Consider the following 20875-nt stretch of genomic DNA (forward strand, 5'->3'; position numbering starts at 1 on the left):
CACCACCCCTTTATAAATTGGATGGAATGTGTTTGCGCTGAGATGGGTGCAGGCCTTTTGGTTACATTCTTAACTCTCCTCTCCTCCCCCAGTTCTGCACACATTCTGAGGGCTTTGCATGTAGTTCAGCCCTTTCTTCTCAATCCCATGAACCTCAGCAGGTTGATCTTGGAGAATTCTCCCCCTATGAGCCTCACAAGGCTCATGGGAAAACAAAATTAGGATCTATTCTAACCTGCCCTAGGATAGGGCAGGGAAGATACTTACACTACCTTGGCTGGGATATAGCACATTGCTCTTAATTATGAGCCCATTAAGGATGTGCCTGCCCTGCAAAATGAAAGAGGAAGGCCATAGTGCAGGTGCAGCACCATCTGTGACCAGTATGAGGACAGGAGATTCCAGCCCGGGGTGAGTCATTCCCTTGGCCCTGCCCAGCTGGAATGTGTTTGCACTGAGACGGGTGCGGGCCTTTTAATTACATTCTTAAGTCTCCTCTCCCTCACCCACCACCACCGCCACTCCCAGGGAGTTCTTTGATAAGGGCAAAGACAGGAAGGAAGGAAGCTGTGGTGGCACTGTTGGCTCTTCAAACACATTATACTCTTCTGCCAGTAAGGGATGCCCCCTCCCCCTTCTCCTACATGGCAAGTCTTTTGGTTGGCAAGAGTCCCAAGGGGATCCAGATCTGATAAGAGGCATAATAATAATTTTTAAAGAGCTGCCATTAGATTAGACAAGGAGAGATAAATAGTGATAAGTGGCAGAAAGATGAAAGCAACTGGCATGTGACTAACACCACAAACAACCATTAAGACCAGGCCTTTCCCTGCAGCACCCCCAACCCAAGGCCACGCAGAAGGGAGGCTACTGCCAAAGGGTGCCTGTATTGCTGTCAGACACTCAGCCCAGCTATTAATTGTTGCTGGCGTTACAGAGTGGCTTTGAGGAAAAAGGTGTTCCCGATCTTGACTTGCTACACCTTTCACAAGTCCAGGGGGTGGGGAGAAGGGAATGACTGACCTATGGCACTTATGAATGTTCATCTATCTGGAGTAGGGCTGCAGAACCTCAGGCCCAGGGTCCCAATCCAGTCCTTCGGGGTTCATCAGTTGGCCACACACACTTTTCCCCAACCACTGTTCATTTGGTGGATTCCTGGCTTTTGTGCAGTTTCTTCCCCCGTTCCAAAAGTGTGAAATGCCTTTCCGAAGGCTCAGTGACTGGCAGGAAGAGCTTTCTGCTACAACAGGCTGGTATTTTGGGCCCCACCCCTTTTGCCTTTGGCCCCGCCCACCACCGGAATGCAGCCCCCAAGAGCTTCTCTGAAATGGAATTCAGCCCTCAGGCTGAAAGGGGTTCAGCACCCCTGATCTAGATATGTGCATGTCTTTTAAATAGTAAAAAGACAGTACTTTTGGTGGCACTGTTCTTGGAGTTGAGGGATATATAGTTCAAGATTGGCAACTTGTATTATAGCCACAGTGTCAAATTCTTCTAGTGGCCTTTTCACACATTACAGGGCAGCAAAACCCAAGCTTGGCATGGCATCTACACTCTACAGGGAGCTTCCTTAGAATCACAGAATCATAGAATAGTAGGGTTGGAAGGGGCCTAGAAGACCATTGAGTCCAACCCCCTGCTCAATGCAGGAATCCAAGTCACAGCATCCCTGACAGATGGCTGTCCAGCTTCATCTTGAATGCCTCCAGTGTGGGAGAGCCCACCACCTCCCTAGGTAATGAGTTCCATTGTTCCATCTTTCCATTTGTACAATTTTAATATTTATATACAATGGTGTATTTTGTAACATTCCAATTTTTATTTCCTCCTTTTAAAACAAAACTTACCCGGAGTCATGGGGATAGTGCGTGGAAGATAAACATATATACGTATATATAAGTTAGATAAATAAACAGAACAGGAATGTAGCAAAGCCACAATGAAGCACTAGCCTACACGTCCAGGCAAGTGCTCAGGGGTTCTTATGCTTACTTCAACCTGCCAAAACAGCTTAACCTGCATTTATGTTCTCCAACAGTGACACTCCTGTTCTGTGACTTTAGAGAAAGACATCTACGTGATTTCTCTCTTTTATTAAAAAGGCACCGAAACTATTCTGCACTTTGGCCTATAAGTTTGGCCCAGTTACTTACAGCCACTCTAAGTCAACAATCCTATTGTGGTGGTGTTCAAAACATTAACATCAGAATAGGAGCTCTACCATCTTCTTTGCCAAATCGAGAAGTCCAGCAGCCACCTGGGACACACATCCAACACAAATAGCACCATGAAGGTAGCTAATCCTGGTTCCAGGCTCTAGTCAAGGAAACCTAGAGGAGTTTACATAGGCTTCTGGAAAGGTTTCAAAGAAGGTTGTTAATTCACAGGACCATTCCTGCAACTCCTATTCACATCCTATATACCAAGTCAAACCAAGTAAAATCTCATAGTGACATTCCTAGACCTCATGATACCACGTTAGGTATCACGTCAGCCACGTTAACGTCAGCCACGTTATACATTTAAAACATAGCTTCCAGTGATGAAAGGGTAGAAAAGCAGCAACTGCAGAATGAGAAAGTAAGGGGAAGAAGAGCCCTGACCAAACATGAGTTGGACCAGGCAAGGATGCCTACCTTTGCTGTCTTCTTAATTGCACTGATGATGGTGGTGGATCATGCAGGATGGCTGTGTTCCGTTACTTTCACACGGTGTGGGGACAAAACCTTGTGTTCCAACCCTTTGCTCCACAGCTCTCAGGACAACTGAGGCTTATCCACACAAGCAGGTTCTCTCTGGGATATTTTGCCATTTTCTCCTCGCCTTTGTGCTCCTGGGGTTCAGGGTCTGACCTCAGCCTTTGCTTGTCGCTTTCTCTCTGGCCTTCTGTGCTCAGGTAGGTTTCTCTCCCTGGGCTTTTCCACTCAACTGGGTTTTCTCTGGGATACTCTGCACCTCTTTTTTGCACATCTGGAGTTTGAGGTCTGCCCTCCTCTTCTCTCTCTCTCTCTCTCTTGTGCGCCCAGGCCTCTCTGAGCAGTTGCAGCTGCTGTGAAAAAAGACAAATTCCATGTCAGGCATAATCAAACAAAGGAATCAAAAACAGAACTGCCAATATCATACTCCCCTTATACAAATCTATTCTGTGACTGCACTTGGAATACTGTGTACAGTTCTGGTCCAATATTACAGAGTTGGAAAAGATGGAGAAAAAGGCAACTAAAATAATCAAGGGGCTGGAGCAACTTCCCTATGAAGAAAGGTTGCAATGTTTGGGGCTCTTTAGCTTAGAAAAAGGGCAAGTAAGGGAGGGACATGACAGAAGTGTACAAAATTGTGCATAGTGTGGAGAAAGTGGACAGAGACATTCTTCCCCTCTTTGATAATATTAGAATCCAATGGAGTCATCCCATGAAGATGATTGGGGGGAGATCCAGGACAGATAAAAGGAAGCACTTCTTCACACAGCACATAGTTAAACCCATAGTTTATGGGTAGAATTCGCTACCACAGGATGGAGTGATGGACACCAGTTTGGACAGTTTTAAAAATGGATCAGACAACTTCATGGAGGATAAGGCTATCAATAGCTACTAGTCCTGATGGCTACATGCTACCTCCAGGATCTGAGACAGTATGCCTCTGTATACCAGTTACCGGAGAACATGGGCAGGAAGGTGCTGTTGCACTCATGTTCTCCTTCTGAGCTTCCCACAGGGAGCTGTTTAGCCACTGTGGGAGTAGAATCCTGGACAAGATGGATCCTTATGTTCTCTCTTTCTTTGTTTTTTTCCACTCATGTGGATTCTCTCTTCGGTGCTTCCTCATTCAAGTTGATATCTCTCTCTCTCTTTCTGGGCTTTTCTACTCAACTGGGTTCTCTCTGGGGTGCTCTGCTCTGGTTCCCTCTTTTGTGCTTCTGGAGTTTGGGGGGGTTGCCCTTCCATTTTTCTGTCTGTCACTGGGCTTTTCAGCTCAAGTGGATCCTCTCTTGGGTGCTTCTGTGCTCAAGCAAGTCTTCTCTCTCTCCCCCCCCTGGGCTTTTCCACTCAACCAGGTTATCTCCAGGGTGCTCCACCTTTTTCCCCTCTTTTTTGCACTCCTGGGATTTGGGGTCTACCCTCCTCTTTTCTTAGTCCCTGGCCTTCTGCACTCAGGTAGGCCTCTCCCATTGCGCTTTTCCACTGAGTTAGGGTGCTCCACCTGTTTTCTTCTTTTTTGCACTCTTTGCTTGACTCGTTCCTCCCTCTCTTTGCTCACATTCTCCCTCTGGCCTTCTGTGCTCAGGTATGTGTCTGTCCCTGGGCTTTTCCATTCAGGTGGGTTCTCTGCAGTACTCTGCCAAGTGATGTCTTTTTTTTTTTTGTATATACTCTTGGGATTTATGGTCTGTCTTTTCTCTCCGAGTTTGTCCACTCAAGTACATTTTTCTGAGGGTAATCTGAGCAAGAGGCGTGCTTTTATTGCTCTCTTGGGGTTTGGAGTGTGACCTTACCCTCACCAGTGCACTCCCCATCCTGTGGCTGGTCCTCTCTTCTTTCTAGTCCTCCACGGTGAGCTCCCTCAATGTTCTGATCTCGTTCTGGACCAACTTCTTCAGGCAGCTCCATTTCTCAAACTCCATCCTTGGGTTGCCTGCTACCTCTGCTGCCGGTCTCCAGGTTTTTTGTGGCAGGCTATGGTCTTCAAACTCCATCCATTTCTTCCTTGTTGGTACCAGCTATTGGCATCAACATCACAACTGTGCCTGCGCAGTCAAGCCTCTTATCTGTAGTTTGTGTCATGATTGTGGCTACCTTGTAATGGCAGCATGTGGCTGCATGGTGACTTCCATGTGCAGCAAACACTCTACATGTGCAAGGCTGGAGAAGGCTTAAGTTGGAGACAGAGTTGTTTGCCCTGAGGCTTGTGGGAGTCTAAATGCTTTGACCATTTCCACAGAACTGGAAAGCGTACTCTGGATGTACGTTTAGTCAGGGCCAGGTCAAATGTAGAAGAAAACTAGGCAACTGTCTGGGGTACCAAAATTCTAGGGACGCCTATGTAAATAATTTGGAGAAAGAAAGAGAAGCTGTCTGCATTTTTGGATTTATCCACTTTTTCCCATGCATTCTTATAAGAGAAATAGGGTTTCCAAGCTATATTAGTTATGTGCCCAGGAATCTGGGGGATAGCATTTAGTCCAGATTAACTAACACATAGCATAAGAACAGATGATAAAGTTATTTGAATAAACAAAAACAAAAAGGAAAACAGAAAAGTAGTATTCTGGGCAACTGAGCTCTTGATCATTTAATGTGCAATTGTTGTGCTGCTCACAGTGCTCAACCTATAATTAGACACAGGAGAAGGATGGGAGAGCAAGATTTTAATTTACTGAGGGCAGCAAAATTTATACCATCCCTTCATGTAGTATGGCAGGTGAATCAGTGATAACTTGAAGAAGCCTGAGGGAGTATAAGGAGGCATGCTATATCCAATGCCAAAGATTAGTATGTGATACTTCCTGCAAACTCCTGTATCTTTTTTCTCTGCCTTGATTCTTCTTTCAGCCTTTTCAAAAAAACACTCCAGAAACCCAGCAGCTGTGAAGCACCTCTCACTATCATATTATTCACCTTTTCAACTGAAAACACCCCTCCCAAGCTAACAGACAGCCTTAATCTACACTGCGATCCTGCGGTCAGCAGCTATAAAAATCCACGCTGTAAATCTGTCGCAATCGGGCAGTGCTATCTCTATGGTTTGTTTGGGAGGTTTTATAATAATCTCTTAGTGAGACATCAGGTTCCTGTAGGTGATGACACAGGGTTTATATAACCAGGTTTTCAGGCTGCCCTTTAATCAGCTATAGTCATGGGCCTCCCATCTCTCTCTCATTGGTTTTTCTGTTTTCTTCTCCCAACAGTAATTTTCAGTCTTTCCTGATTTATGTTCCTGCCTTGACAGCGGTTGGCCTTTCCCTCTTTTTCTTCAACATCCCCTTTATGCAGTTATAAGCCATGATGATGAAGCAGAACGTCTATCTTCAGAGGCAGTATCTCTCTCTCGATTTCCAATTCAAGTGTTCCTCTGCTTGTAGAAGTGGAACCAAAACCACACTTCTTACACACAAAACAGAGGTATCATCAGTCTTGGGGTGCCCCTGAGGTTTCCAAATAACCAGAAGTTTTTAGGAAAAAAACATTAGGGGCAAAACCCCTGCAACAACTCCCTAATAGCTTAATAGCATGGAATGCTGAGTGTCTGAGTGAGGACAACTGGGTGAGAGGGGGAATTGAATGGAGTGGCTGGAAAGGGAGAAGAAACAGAGGTATAAAAAAGATCAGAAGAACCAGTTCATTGTCTGGATAGATTGTTTTCCAGTTCACACTAAGAAGCTATTTTATAATGTCCTCAGGTACAGAAGACAGAGCTGCCCATAGAAATCAATGGAGAATTTTAATGTAGCTGGGATTGGACACCCCTTCCCACCCAAAAAACTTCCCAAACACAGCCGATGAGTACTGAGCATGCTCAGTGCTGACTGACTGTTGGAGGTGGGGGAAGGAAAATGGGGGTGGGAGATGGTATGGAGTGGCTGGAACCCTGAACAGAAGCACTCCACACTGCCACATCTTGTTGCACGGTTCCACTTGTGTCACTGTATACCAGATTCTGGGGAAACAGCATAGGAACGCTATTACCTTTAAGTTCTGCTTGTGAGCTTCCTAGAGGTAGCTGGATGGCCACTGTGGAAAACAGGATGGGGGACAAAATGGGCCTTTGATATGATCCAGCTGTTTGTTTGTTCATAATGACAAATGTCAGAAACAGCTGACTAAACTGGAGTCTAGACTTGATTTGTAATCTCTTTCTTTTCACCTCAAGTACATTTTATGCCAGGAACTGGGAATTTGGTTATTAAGTAACCAACCCTTTCCAAAAAACTTTGTGAATATACAAAGAAAATACTTCACACCCACTTACTCAAAGGGCTCTCTGGAGGGAAGTTTGTGGGACAGGGCACTACAGGATTATGCCCTGGGCCCAGTACACTTTAATATTTTTATCAATGACTTGAATGAAGGACTGGAGGGAATCCTTATGAAATTTAAAGATTACACAAAACTTGAAGGGATAGTTAACACTTCAGGCAATAAAAATAACATTCAAAATGACTTCATAGAATGATAGAATGGAAAACTGGGCTGAAACTAAGAAAACAAATTCAACAGAAGCATTTAGGGGGGAAAAGCCCCATCAAATGAACAAATATAAGATAAGGAATACCCCTCTTGGTAATAGTACATGTGAAAAGGGTTACTCGTGATTGTAGTTAAATACAAGCTGATCATGAGTCATCAGTGTAATGCAGCTACAAAAAGGGCTAATGCAATTTTAGCCTGTATTATTAGAACCATTGTTTCAAAGTCACAAGAATAGTTCCACTTTATACTGCACTACTCAGACCTCATCTGGAGTACTGTGTCCAGTTCTGGGCCTTGTACTTTAAGAAAGACATAGCCAAACTGGAATGGATTCAGAGGAGGGCAACACAGGTGTGCAGGGGTCTGGAAAACAAGTTGTATGAAGAAAAGTTAAAGGAACTCAGTATGTTTAGTATAAAGAAGAAAAGACTGCAGGGGGACATGGCAGCACTCTTCCAGAAGGGCTGCCACACAGAAGAGAGAACGTACTTGTTCTCTACTGTCCTAGAGGGGAGGACTAGATGTAATGGGCATAAGTTACAAGATGGTAAATTTAAGTTGAACATTGATGATAAGAGCAGTTTGCCAATGGGACCAATCCAGGAATGGGGGGTGGGATCCACTGCTGCAGCTCTTCAAGCAGAGGCTGGATAGTAATGTGGATACTCTAGGTTTAGATTTCCTGCACTGAGCAGTGGGTTGGACTATATTGGCTACAGGGCCAGCCCTCTCCAGCTCTATGATTCTGTGAGAGCAACGTGTCTCCAACAGCAGCTGGTACTGAATAAACCCCAAAATAGTATATGGAGGCATCAATTGTTTGTCTCTCCCAGCTTGAACAAGCCCCAGACATTTCAGAACATGCTGATCTTGACTTTAGTGGCCAAACTAATTTCTAGTTAATGACTACGGTAACAAGAATTAAGAAGTTTTCTACAGTACAGCCTAAAACAGGAAGAAAGCCATCCAACTGAAAACACAAGGAATGTAAGCAGGGCATTTTTGCCATTATGCTAGCCATGAATTATGTCTTGTTCTGCCCATGTTGCTGTCTCCGCAGGATTTGAGAACTTGCAGATTCCATGGCGCACAACCCTACAATAAGCTAAGCCAGTTCTATACTACATCCAAATAATTCTTTTGCCCAGCGCCACAGCTTTTTCCCCTTATTAAATGCTTGCGATGCTAGAGCATGGTCAAGTTGCCAATATGTCTAGAATAGCCATGCCTTAAAGTTGACTGTAGGACAATTATGCATTTGCATTACTGCTGCTGGTGAATTTTGAGGGAAGGAAACAACATGATGTGCATCACAATGTCGAAACAGATTGTTGCATGTCTAATGATGAACTTATGGAACTCACCAAACTTGTTGTGCTGTTTTGGGATTCAGATTTCATATTCTGTAAATGGGGGGGAAAAGCAAGGAAGTACCTAAATCAAGTAGGTTTGTTGTACTTGACTTTCTTAATTTGCATGATACTGCAGTCAGAAGGTGAACACTAGAGCTACTATGCTTGTGTTATCAATACCTAGCTCAGAGGTCCACAACCTGCAGCCCCCAAGGTTGCCCTGACTCGCCTACCCCCCCCCCAATTTATCTGCCACCTGCACTCCCTTCCCAGTGGTGTAGTGGTAACATTTGAAGTTCAGGCGCTCGTCATGACAGTCTTCATAGCCATGCCCCCACAGAGAGCTCAAAAATACAGCCACCTGTGTTGATCAATATCAACAGACCAGTGCTAACAGTTTTATCTCCACCAAGAGCAGGTATTTTGTAAAGTTTATTTACTTATTGTATTCACAACATTTGTGTATCGTTCCACACCTAGACAGATTCCAGAGCAGTGAACAATAAGAGATACCAAACAGGATAAAATAATAAAACATCATGTTAAAATAATTACTATTTTTTAACAGGAAACAGAATCCTGACAAAATCATGGCCGGTTACTCAAGGAAGCCTTCCTGAAATAAAGATGTTTTCAGGAGGCGCCGGAAACAGCATAATGTTTGCACCAGCCTGACCTCCAGAGACAGAAAGCTCCATAAGGAGGGGGCCACCACACTGAAGGCTCTTTTCCTGGTGGACTCCAGTCAGGCCATAGGTCCTTGTGGAACCACCAGGAGCATCCTTTGGCTGACCTCAGTGACCAGGCAGGTTCGTAAGGGAGAAGGTGCTCTCTCAGGTATCCTGGTCCAAGTTGTTTAGGGCTTTGTATATTAGTACTACAATCTTAAACCCGGCCCTGTAGCAAATAGGCAGCCAGTGCTGCTCCTTCAGCAAAGGAAAAGGGGCAGCTCCCGACAACAATCGAGCTGCTGTGTTCTGTCCTAACTCCAGCTTCCGGAGAAGCCTTAAGGGCAGCCCCACATAGAGTGCATTGCAGTAATCCAGTCTTGAGGTAACTGGCACCCATACCACTGTAGCCAAGCTATCTCTGTCCAGGACAGGCTGTAGCTGGCAAACCAGCTGAAGCTGGTACAAGGCACTCTCGTCTTAAATCTTAACTGCCCATTCAAGACCAAGCCACCACAAAATATTTTGCATTATAACGGGGAATAAGATATTGTTGCTGGGAAAATTCCCCCCAGGTGCTATGAGGTTTGCAGTTCTGTTCAGAGGGAACAGGGAATTCTGAGGCTGGTGGCAGATTCCATCAGCGTCCCTGCTAATCAAGATGTGCTGATGCTGCATCTCTGCAAGGCCTGGCTCCACTACACCATTGCTCCTCCACCAGACATCCTGATACAGATCATTCTTTTCCCACCACTGCTAGTGAGGAAAGAGCTATCTGTATCAGGATCGCTAGCATGTGTGTGCGTATATGCATGTATATACGTGTGTATATGTGTGCATGTATGTTTCTGTGTATGCATGCCGCCCGAGCCAGCATCACATACAGCACTTGGGGCCGAAAAGGTTGCACAACCCTGACATAGCTCATGTTATTCCTATCATTTCTGCAAATGGAACTCAGGTGCTGGCATTACAGATCCAGTTGCAATAAGCATCAGGAATGGTTCTCTGGATCTGCAGCAATTACTGCAATCTCAACACCAAGGACAGGAAGACATGCTTGATCAACAGGCCCTTGAAGCTCATTTCTTCTAAATGATGGAGCAAAGTAAACAAACTTCCCAAGATTCTTTCCTTCCTGTGAAAGAATGCTTGTGTTCTGGAGATGTCTTCCATCCTGTGTAATCCTGACCTGCTATGAACTTGCTTGGTCAGGGAAGGAACCTGCACAGTGCAAATGCATCTTCACTCATTAAGTTTGGCTTGGCACAGGGAAGTATAGGCGTCTTGATAAGGTGATAAGTTTGTCTAATCACACAGCATCACCCATGTTGTACCCCTCCAGCTATCATGTGATGCTCACCTTGTTTAGTTAGTGCCAAACTGGAAGAGGGTGGGTCATCATCCTCCCAGAGTAGCAGTGTAACTTTGTTGGCACTTAGGGTAGTTCTCGCTTTTGCACAGGCCAGGTTTTCCAAGATGGAAAATGCCAGACTACCTTCATGTTGTACCATAGAAGCCTTGGAAATTATTGCCAGACCACAATCATGGAATTCCATACAGCAGAATGGATGCCCCATATGCCAGACAGCACTGTCCCCTTAGTTTCAGAAAGCAGCCTAGCCACTGGTATCATTAGGCTATAGCTGCAGCAACCCCATTCCAGAATCTGTGTCTCCTGCCCGTCTGTCTGGCACATTGTGCTGCTTTGAGCAAGTCTGTGCCATATGGCAGGCTGGGTGTGGAAGAGGCGGAGTTCATTATGGGGGCGGGGTGAGAGAGAGAGAGAGAGATCTTGGAAAGCCAACCAGATATTCCCTAATTGGCTTGATAAATACAGCAGGTGTCATCAGCAGGCGTGGTACTGCCAACATTTTGTTTGTGTGGCAGGCAGGCAGGCAGGCCGACCTCAAGACTGTGATCTGGATTTATGCAAAAGAGCAGCACCGCCATGAGGGGGATCAAGCTACCACTTTTCAATTTCTTAGTAACATTTGGAGCATACCTAAAAATTGGGGGGGGGGGATACAGCCATTTTGTTAACAGTTGCTTGCAAACTCTTTGCATGAACCCCCGAACTGGCTCAAGGAATCCACCAGCATATCTCAAGGGTGTGATCGCCTAATCCATGGCAGGGTGCCATTTTAGGTAATCAGATCCATGTACATGCAACAGTGCCCTTGAGGCTGTAACTAGATTCTTACCCTCCTCTGCTGCTCTTCCGTGTGGCTCTGATGTTTATACGTTGCCGCCTATTCCCCAGAGGTGGTCGCTTCTTTTGAAGGAAGAAAAACAAGACATCACTGTAATAGTCCAAACAAACAACTTCATACTCCGAGACAAGAGCTGTCCTCTGACTGCGTCTCATGCACATCAGGAATATCTCCAGACAAGAGGCCCCTGGAACCAAACTCGTATGACATGGGTGGGGAATAAGGAGACAGGTCCATAATAAGGTTCGTGCTGGGGTATTACAAAACATTTTATAAGCTTAATAAAGATAATTATTGGAGAATTGAATGATGACAGAAACAAAGGTGCTGCGGTTAAATACAGAGTGGCGGGTTAAACACAGAGTGGCAGTTTGCTGTGTTTGGAAGCATTTAGGAGACATACTCAAGGGAAATTAATGCGGATTAGTTGCTCCTTAATAATGCCCATTCATCACCCTATTGAATTAACTATCAGCATGGCTAAAGGGTGAGTTTTTCCCACAGTTTCAAAGCTTCTTTAGAAATGTCATTGGGGACAAACAAAAGCAGGGGGGGGCTTTCTCCCCCATGCCCTGCATTTGGTGGTATATGACTGGCTGTTGTAAGAAAGATGGGTTAGATCATGGACCTTTGAATCACAGCAATTCTTTGGTAGAACCTTATTTTCTTAGTGTGTTTCTGCAGCCTCATTTATTTGAGTTAAACCCCGCCTTTCTTCCAAAAAATGGCACTTAAGGCGGCTGGGTTAAATACACACACACTCTTCATCTTTTTATTCTCACCACCTCACCTTTAGTCTCTTGTATATCTCTTTTAGCCTGCCCCCTCACCCTGTAGTTCTCCTATTTCTGATTCACCCACTTATCATCTCTAAACTTCTAGTTCCCTATTTTACTTGTTTATTTTTTTTCAGACTTCTGATGATCTATGTTCTTGCCTATATGAAAACTTATCCCACGGTGGCAGCACAATCCTGCACATGTCTACTCAGAATTGTTTTTATTTATTTATTTGATTTATATACTGCTTACCATATTTTAAATATATATTTACACAGTTAAGTCCCATTGTATTCAGTGGGACTTTGTTCCCAAGTATGTATAGACTGCAGCCTAAGGTCACAATCCTATGCATGTTTAGACAGAAAAAAAAGTCCTAAAACTCCAGCATTCCCCAGCCAGCCATGCTAGGAGTGGTAGGACTTTTCTGTGTCTAAACATGCATAGGATTGCACCTTAAATTGCTTAGTCTTTAAGCTGTTATCCTAGCCTTCTTGGGTTTTGCTACATCAGACTTGCATAGTTACACCTGTGAAATGTATTTTATGTCCAGCCTTGCAGCAATTCGCCAGTTTCATATATTTCCCTCAGCTGGTTTCTTCCTCAATCATTCCCATTTCCCTCAGCCGCCCTCTCCATTTTTCCTACATTCCCCATTTCTTGCCATCATTACAACTCTTTAGCACCTTATTCTTTAAACAATTTTCCCTTTCTTTTCACTTCCCCATTTTGCTTTCTTATCCCAACCCTCTCCATCCCACTAGTGCCTCAATTTCCCTCCTTCCTTTAAAAAAAGAACATTCTTTTCCACGTGTTCTCCCTCCACTTTTTCTTTTATACCTTCATTTGTCCCATTCCTTCAGCACTGCAGATATCCCTCTTTTGAAAAATGAAATAAACTGTAAGTGAACTTCAATATTTTCAATTTGCCTTCCCCTCCGCTTTCATTTCTTTATCCCAGTTTTCCCACCCCTTCAGTGCCTCACACTTCCTTTTAAAAACTTTCCTTGAACCTCTGAAATTTCTTCATCCCTGTTTCCCCCTCAGCTTTTTCTCCTTTCTAATCCCCCTTCACTATAAGGAAGGCTGATAGTAGTTACTATATACTATAAGGAAGGCTGAGCGCCGAAGAATCAATGCTTTCGAACTGTGGTGCTGGAGAAGACTCTTACAAGTCCCCTGGACTGCCAGGAGGTCAAATCAGTCCATCCTGAAGGAAATCAACCCTGAGTGCTCAGTGGAAGGACAGATACTGAAGCTGAAGCTCCAATATTTTGGCCACCTAATGCGAAGAGAAAAGTCGCTGGGAAAGACTGAAGGCAAAAGGAGAAGGGGACGGCAGAGGATGAGATGGCTAGATAGCATCACCGATGCAATGAATATGGACTTGAGCAGGCTCTGGGAGAGAGCGCAGGACAGGAAGGCCTGGCGTGCTATGGCCCATGGGGTCACGAAGAGTCGGACACGACTGAACGACTGAACAACAACAATCCCCCTTCTCCCATCCCTTCAGGGCTTCAGGTTTCCCTCAGCCTCTTTTGAAATATTCCTTGATATTCAACCTGCTTTTCTTTCTTATTCTACCCCTCCCAACTCTCGTCTCCTCAGTGCTTCAGACTTCCCACTTAAAAAATAAAAAGCTTTTCTTGAACTCTGACATTCCTACATTCAATTTGTTCGTCCCTCAACTTTTCTTTTTTGCTTCCTTCCTTCGCTTTTTAATCCCAGTCCTCCCATCTTCCTTCAGCACCTCAGGTTTCCCTCATTCCTTTCTTCGAAACCCTCCTTGAACCTCGACATTCCTTCAGAAATTGTTTTCCTCTCACCTGCTTCTTCCCCGCCCAACTTTCTATTCCTCAGTGTCTTATATTTTCTTCTTTACAAAAACTTATTATTACTTTTTGCTGTTGCTATTTCCTCAGCCGCCCTCCCGCCTTTTCTCCCTCACCGCCTCCCTCAGGCCCCTTTTTATCGCCTTTCTCGCTCATCGGTTAGGAAGAAGGGCCGTTACGTCACGGTATTTTTTTTAAAAGGCGGGAAAGAAGGCCCGGGCGAGGAGGACTGCGCCTCTCGCGCGCACTGCAGGCCCCGCCTGCTCTCTGTTCCTCCCCGGCAATTTCTCCGCCCACGCTCTCTCCTGGACGGAAACGCTGCCCCCTTTCCCTCTCCGTCGTGGAACGCCCCCTGGAGGCTGGAAGGGGAAGAGCAGGAATCCTGGGGAAAGGGCAGCCCTTGAGGAAGCAAAAGGGGAGATTTTTGATAGGAGGGAGAAGCAGGGATTTTCTTCTTTTCCTGAAGAAGGCGTGGCAAAGAGTGCGACTTGGCTGTGCTTCTCCTTTCTGAATCTCCACACGTGGCTGCTAAATGCATTGCTCATGGAAGATTCACTTTCACTGATTTTATTTTAATTATTGACACCCACTTCTCCAAACGTTTGTCTCCCTTTTCACAGACGCAATGAAAAACACGCACAGCCATGACATGGTGTTCCTCGCCACCGCCACCCCCATCGAATTTACATGCACACAGATTTGCAATTTACAGATGTTTGCAACAGTACAAAATGTTACAATTTCAAATTTACAAAATGTTAGTTTAGCAATTTGTAAAAATGTACATGCATTCCCCTCTCTAGGGCAAAAATGCGCTCCCAGGCTTGGACCAAAGTCATGAGCGCAAGCTGTGGCTTAGGTCTTGGACACAGAGCAAACAGGCTTGGGTTTGAATGTCCCTTCAGTCATTCACCTCACTGGGTGATGTTGGGCCAGTTACACACTCTCTTTTCTCAGACCAACCTACTCCACAGGGTTGTTGTGAGGATGGGAGTGAGGCGGGGGGCAGGTGGAGAGACCACAGAGGCTAGCAGGGAGGACACGTAGCGTGCCTCTCAATACCCATTGCTGCTGGGGCATTCCCATCACTATGGACTTCCCATGAGGGAAACCTGCTGTTCACCATGGGAACAGGACACTAGACTTTGGGCCTGATCCATCATGGCTCCTCTTATGTGCTTCCCTTGGCTCTTTGGAGAGAAAGTGGGTTTAAAAGGTTACTGTAGTAGAAATGCAGAACAGGCACACACACACCCCCAAATCACCGCTGTCTGCCATGTTGATGTGGCTGGTCAGAAAAATGTTCACCTTTATAACAGGTGTTTGTTTCTATCTAATCTATCTACCTCATGCAGAGCTGAAGGGAAGTATAGCCTGCAGACCCAGGTCTGCACTGCTTGCCTCCTCTCAGGAAGACCTTCATGGCAAGGGCGAGACCAACCTGACCACATCAATCAGCTGGAGAAGGAGCCGCTGCTCCAGTGCTTACTTTTCCTCTTCCCTCCCAATTCCTTTTTCCTTTTGCATCGTATCTATTTGATTGTGAGCTTGCAAGCAGGGACGGTCTTATCTTTCAATATCAATACAGTGCTCAGGAAGAACTATAATAATGGTAACATGAAATAGAGAAGGGAAGGATAATGTTCCCAAACCGGAGATTAAAGACTTTTACTGATTTTTATGTCATGTTGTTCCGTTGTTTCTAAATCTTGTAAAAACAACATAGAGTCTTGTGGCACTTTAAAGACGAGCAAATTTATTATGACATAAGCTTTCGTGGACGTAAAGTCCACTTCATCAGATAGTCAGTCTTGTAATCTTGCTATGTGCAACTTTTAGGACAGAAAGGTGAGATAGAAAATACGAATAATAGCAACCTTCTTTCTGATATTCAAAGCTGAGCTCTGGTGAACTTCAATGCAGGCTTTAAAACTCACGGAATGAAGAGAAGACCAGATGCTGAATGGGGTTATGCTTGTACAGGAGGGATCAGCAACTGGAGAGCCGCTAGGACCAAATTCAGTCCCCTGGGGAGTGATGCCAGCTGCTTTGCCAAAAGAGGGGTGTGGAGATGTGGTGCCTGTAAAGGGAAATGCATGCTGGGAGCTGGCTTTGGGGTCTGGAGCATGGACTGGGCCCACTACCTTGCCCTCCCTTGAAGCTAATTCCTGGCTAGGGCTGTAAAGTGCTTCCACCTAGGGACACAGAAAGCAGCCTTAGACCTAATCAGACCCTAGGTCCATCTAGCCCAGTATTGTTTGACGCTGTCTGGCAGCAGCAGCTCTCCAGGGTTTCAGGCAAGATTCTTTCCCAGCCTTACCTGGATATGCTGCTGGCGACTGAACCTGGGGCCTTCTGCTTGGAAAGCAGGGGTTCTGCCACTCAGTTACAGCCCTTCCCTAAGTTTCTAGTCCTTGTGGTTCTGAATAAAGGGCTAATTAAATAGGAACACAGGACACTGAGTCAGACCATCACTCTGCCTAACCCAGTACTGTTGACACTGACTTGCAACGGCTCTCCTGGGTTTCAGGCAGGGTTTTTCCCAGGCCTACCTGGAGATTCAGGGATTGAACATGGGCCCTCCTGCATGCAAAGCAGAGGCTCTACCACTGAGCCACAGCCCCTCCCCATTCCACAGAGCCCCACCCTGCCCCATAAGTGCAGTGAATGACAACTGTGTGTGTTCCTTTGGGGAATATGAAGAAGAAGAAACCAGTAGGGAGGGACGTCTGTAACCAGAGCTGCATTTGTGCCTCGCAGATCCCTGTGGGAAACGTAGCTGCTGTTTACCTTGGCAAAGCTAGAGATTACTGCTAAAAGCCCTGGAGCACAGGAGCGTTATCTTCGAAACAGGCTGGGGAAAGTGGGGCATCTGGCAAGCCAGCCCGCTCAGGCCTTCTGCAGCCCCTGTGGCATCCCATCAAAGCCCTTCGCAGGGAGGCTGTGGTGGTGGGCATCCCATAAGCAGTGTCCTGCAAAGGGGCCAAGGCAGGCAAGGAACTGACAGATTGGCTGGAGAGCCAGAAATCTGATGCGGCTGAGCAGGGAGAGAGACGCATGGGGTGCTGCCGGGTGAGGGCAGATAAGCTGGGGATGAAGGCTGGAAGACCCGAGAAAGGATGCCCATGGCAGCAGGAAGGAGGAGACGGACAGGGGGATAAACAGAAGGATTTAGAAGACGGCTGTGGAGGGGAGGAGCACAGGCTGTCCTGACCACCCAAGTAACCCAAGGGTCTACTTGCTTGGGGTGTCCATGAAGGCCTGTTGCCAACCAGAGAACCTGAGTCACAGTGCTGGGGCGCCCCCCCCCCCGGATGTCATGTGTCCCCTGTCACGTTTCCAGCACAGTTGCAACATTCAATCAGTGTAAAAAAAAATTACTTGATTAAGCACATTCTGCCCCCTGAGCCCAATTAATCAACCATCAAGTTTAAAAAAAATACTTTAAAAATGTATTTATGGATTTATATCCCACCTTTTTACAAAGCTACCAAGGCAGTTAACAATGAAGCACAATGAAACAGTAAAATATAATAATAAAATAAAATAATAGAAAGAGCAGCAGAGAGGAATCAATAAAACAAAACAAAATGGGAGTTGGTAAAAGCCCCAAACAGGTAACTATTTTGTTTCAATACATGCACAATCAAAGAGCTGCAGGTGGCAAGCAGCACCTTGCTCGAGGCACTCATTCCCCGTCTTCTCTCTCACAGAAGGGAATGTCTCTTTTTAGGTGGCAGCTGTGGCCTCTATCAAACAAAACCACTTAAATTATGTTCCCCCCCCCATAACCCTTTTTTCACTCAGGCATATTTGTGCAGATGTACAGTGCAATCCTATGCATGGAAAATCCTGTCAAGGCTTTACTCCCTAGTGTGTTCAGGATTGCAGCGTTATTACGCTGTTGAAATTGATATGACCAGTTAATTGATATGACATAGGCATACCACCTCTGGTACTGGAGGTAGCCTGGAGCCATTGATGGCTTCTCCTCCATTATTATGTCTACACCAGAGCTGTCCAAGTTGGTGGCCATCAGAGCATCTTGTCGAAAAGTTCGACTGCACTGTGTGCAGGCGTCCTTCCTTTGATCTGTCCTGGCTCTCCCACCACTCAACTTCATGGGAGGACCCCATTGGGTTCTAGTATTATGGGAGAGGGAGCAAATTGTCTCCCTGTCCACTTTCTCCACATCAGACGTTGTTCTGTGACCTCTATCATGTCTCCCGTCCCTCGCCTTTTCTCTAAGCTAAGCAGTCCCAGAAGTTGTCAACAGGGAGTTGCTCCAGCCCCTTGATCATTCTGGATGCCCCTTTCTGCCCTTTTTCCTTCTTAATATTGCGTGGAGTTCGGAAGTACCTTGTGGCTGGCAACCCCTGATCATATATTCAAACAAAGGATGCAAAGGTGGATCGCTCCCAGGTGTGGAATTAGAAACAGAGAGATGACAGAACGGGCTCTTCGAACTGATCACATAAATTTGGTACAGGACTTGCAGGGACATTTGGCAGGGATTCAGAATATTATTAGGCAGAATTTATCACGCATTTCTTGATTTTCTTCTTGATGGCCTTTCTTTCTAAAGCACATGGTGAGAGCACATTTCTTAGGCCCTATTTGGTCACATTTGCATGAACAGCAGAGAGGAATTAGGTACAGACAGTCCTTTTGTTAAACAAAGAAAGAAATGCTGGTGCCCTGTCTCCTTTCTGTAAACCAGTTTGGATGGCTGCTTTGACTTCAAAATATCATAGTTTTGTAAACATGCCCTACCCCACAGAAGGACTGTGAGAAGCTTAATGGATTACTGTTGAAGCATCCTATATATACAGCCCCATATTTTCAGCACTTACAGTCCCCAGAAATGGCAGCAGGGTTACTATTTACAAGCCCGCAGTGGAGGGACGGGGACCCACAGGCTGTTTTTCATTCCTCACGCCAGCCCCACCTGCAGTATGGGTCTTGTAAAATATGTAGCCTGTTGCGCTTGATATATATTGAACCATAAATAAAGCCCATTCAATATTTTATTATGCTCTCTGGACTTTTGTCATTTTTTTATGACCCTTCTTTGCTTCTGATGTGTGATGCAATCCTGTGTAAGAAATGGATGGTCTCACCAGCTGCACTGGGATGCCCCAGGAATCATTGATGGTGTTAGAGCCAGGTGGGGGAGAGAGAATAGGGGAAGGACAGGATTCTCCCCCTTTGGGGAGGGAAGCAGATCCATTCATTGCAAGCTATAAGGCCCACTGCTTCAGTTTTCTGGTTTCTCACTCAGACGTTAAGCCCTTAGACAAGCCGTGACAATATGAAATTTAAACAGGATCTGTGAGTTCACGTTGCCTAGATCAGTTACCCCTTAACTCTGTTTAATGACACTTTGTTTTTAATGGGGACAACCACCTTTTCCAGCCCACATATATCAGGACCAAGCATTTGTGGCTGTGTGAGGCCCTTTTTTTTTTTGGTGTTAGTTCTAGAAGGTGTTGTAGGTCTTCATAGAACCGATCAACCTCAGCTTCTTCGGCCTCAGTGGTTGGGGCATAGACTTGAATTACTGTGATGTTCAATGGTTTGCCTTGGATTCATACTGAAATCATTCTGTCGTTTTTGAGATTGTACCTTGGTGTACAAAATGAAGCAGGACAAAGGCTAATAGAGTTTGGCCAAGAGAACATGCTGATCATAGCAAACATTCTTTTCCAACAGCACAAGAGGCGACTCTACACATGGACATCACCAGATGATCAATATCGAAATCAGATTGATTATGCACTTTGCAGCCAAAGATGGAGAAGCTCTATACAGTCAGTAAAAACAAGACTTGGAGCTGACTGTGGCTCAGATCATGAGCTTCTTGTTGCAAAATTTTGGCTTAAATTGAAGAACGTAGGGAAAACCACTAAACCATTCAGGTAAGACCTAAATCATATCCCTTATGAATATACAGTGGAGGTGAGGAATAGATTTCAGGGATTAGACCTCATAGACGGAGTGCCTGAGGAACTATGGACGGAGGTCCGTAACATTGTTCAGGAGGCAGCAACTCAATCCATCCCAAAGAAAAAGAAATGCAAGAAAGCAAAGTGGCTGTCTGAGGAGGCTTTACAAGTAGCTGAGGAAAGAAGGGAAGCGAAAAGCAAGGGAGAAAGGGGAAGATATATCCAACTGAATGCAGAGTTCCAGAGAATAGCAAGGAGAGACAAGAAGCCCTTCTTAAATGAACAATGCAAAGAAATCAAAGAAAACAACAGAATGGGAAAGACTAGAGATTTCTTCAAGAAAATCGGAGATCTCAAGGGAACGTTATGTGCAAAGACGGGCATGATAAAGGACAAAGAAGGCAGGGACCTAACAGAAGCAGATGAGATTAAGAAGAGGTGGAAAGAATACACAGAAGAACTATACAGGAAAGATCTTAATGCCCCTGATAGCCATGATAGTGCGGTCACTGAACTTGAGCCAGACATCCTAGAGAGTGAAGTCACGTGGGCCTTAGGAAGCATTACTAACAACAAAGCTAGCGGAGATGACAGTATTCCAGCTGAGCTATTTAAAATCCTAAAAGGTGATGCTGTTAAAGTGCTGCACTCAATATGCCAACAAATTTGGAACACTCAACAGTGGCCACAAGACTGGAAAAGGTCAGTTTACATTCCAATCCCAAAGAAGGACAATGCCAAAGAGTGTTCAAACTACCGTACAATTGCGCTCATTTCACACGCCAGCAAGGTGATGCTCAAAATCCTACAAGCTAGGCTTCAGCAGTATGCGAACCGAGAACTACCGGATGTACAAGCTGGGTTTCAAAGAGGCAGAGGAACTAGAGATCAAA

At 45.4% G+C, this 20875-nt stretch overlaps 1 long non-coding RNA gene across 2 annotated transcripts in view; it reads right to left on the bottom strand.

Moving 5' to 3' along the window:
- LOC146335136 (uncharacterized) overlaps window positions 1-14316 on the bottom strand; it is a 114313-nt gene extending 99997 nt beyond the window's left edge. The window contains exons 1-4 of one of the 2 annotated variants that reach the window (XR_014785998.1): window positions 14032-14283; window positions 11418-11488; window positions 8558-8596; window positions 2640-3052 (exon numbers count right to left, since the gene is read on the bottom strand). This is a non-coding gene — a long non-coding RNA (uncharacterized LOC146335136). Of the gene's footprint in view, window positions 1-2639; window positions 3053-8557; window positions 8597-11417; window positions 11489-14031 lie in introns of both variants that reach the window. The other variant, XR_014785997.1, reaches the window with a different exon arrangement.
- Window positions 14317-20875: the final 6559 nt, after the last annotated feature.

Source organism: Heloderma suspectum, chromosome 15, assembly GCF_057233095.1.
Source record: "Heloderma suspectum isolate Gila_16-S chromosome 15, 16-S_ref, whole genome shotgun sequence".
In the NCBI taxonomy this organism is placed as follows: domain Eukaryota; kingdom Metazoa; phylum Chordata; class Lepidosauria; order Squamata; family Helodermatidae; genus Heloderma; species Heloderma suspectum.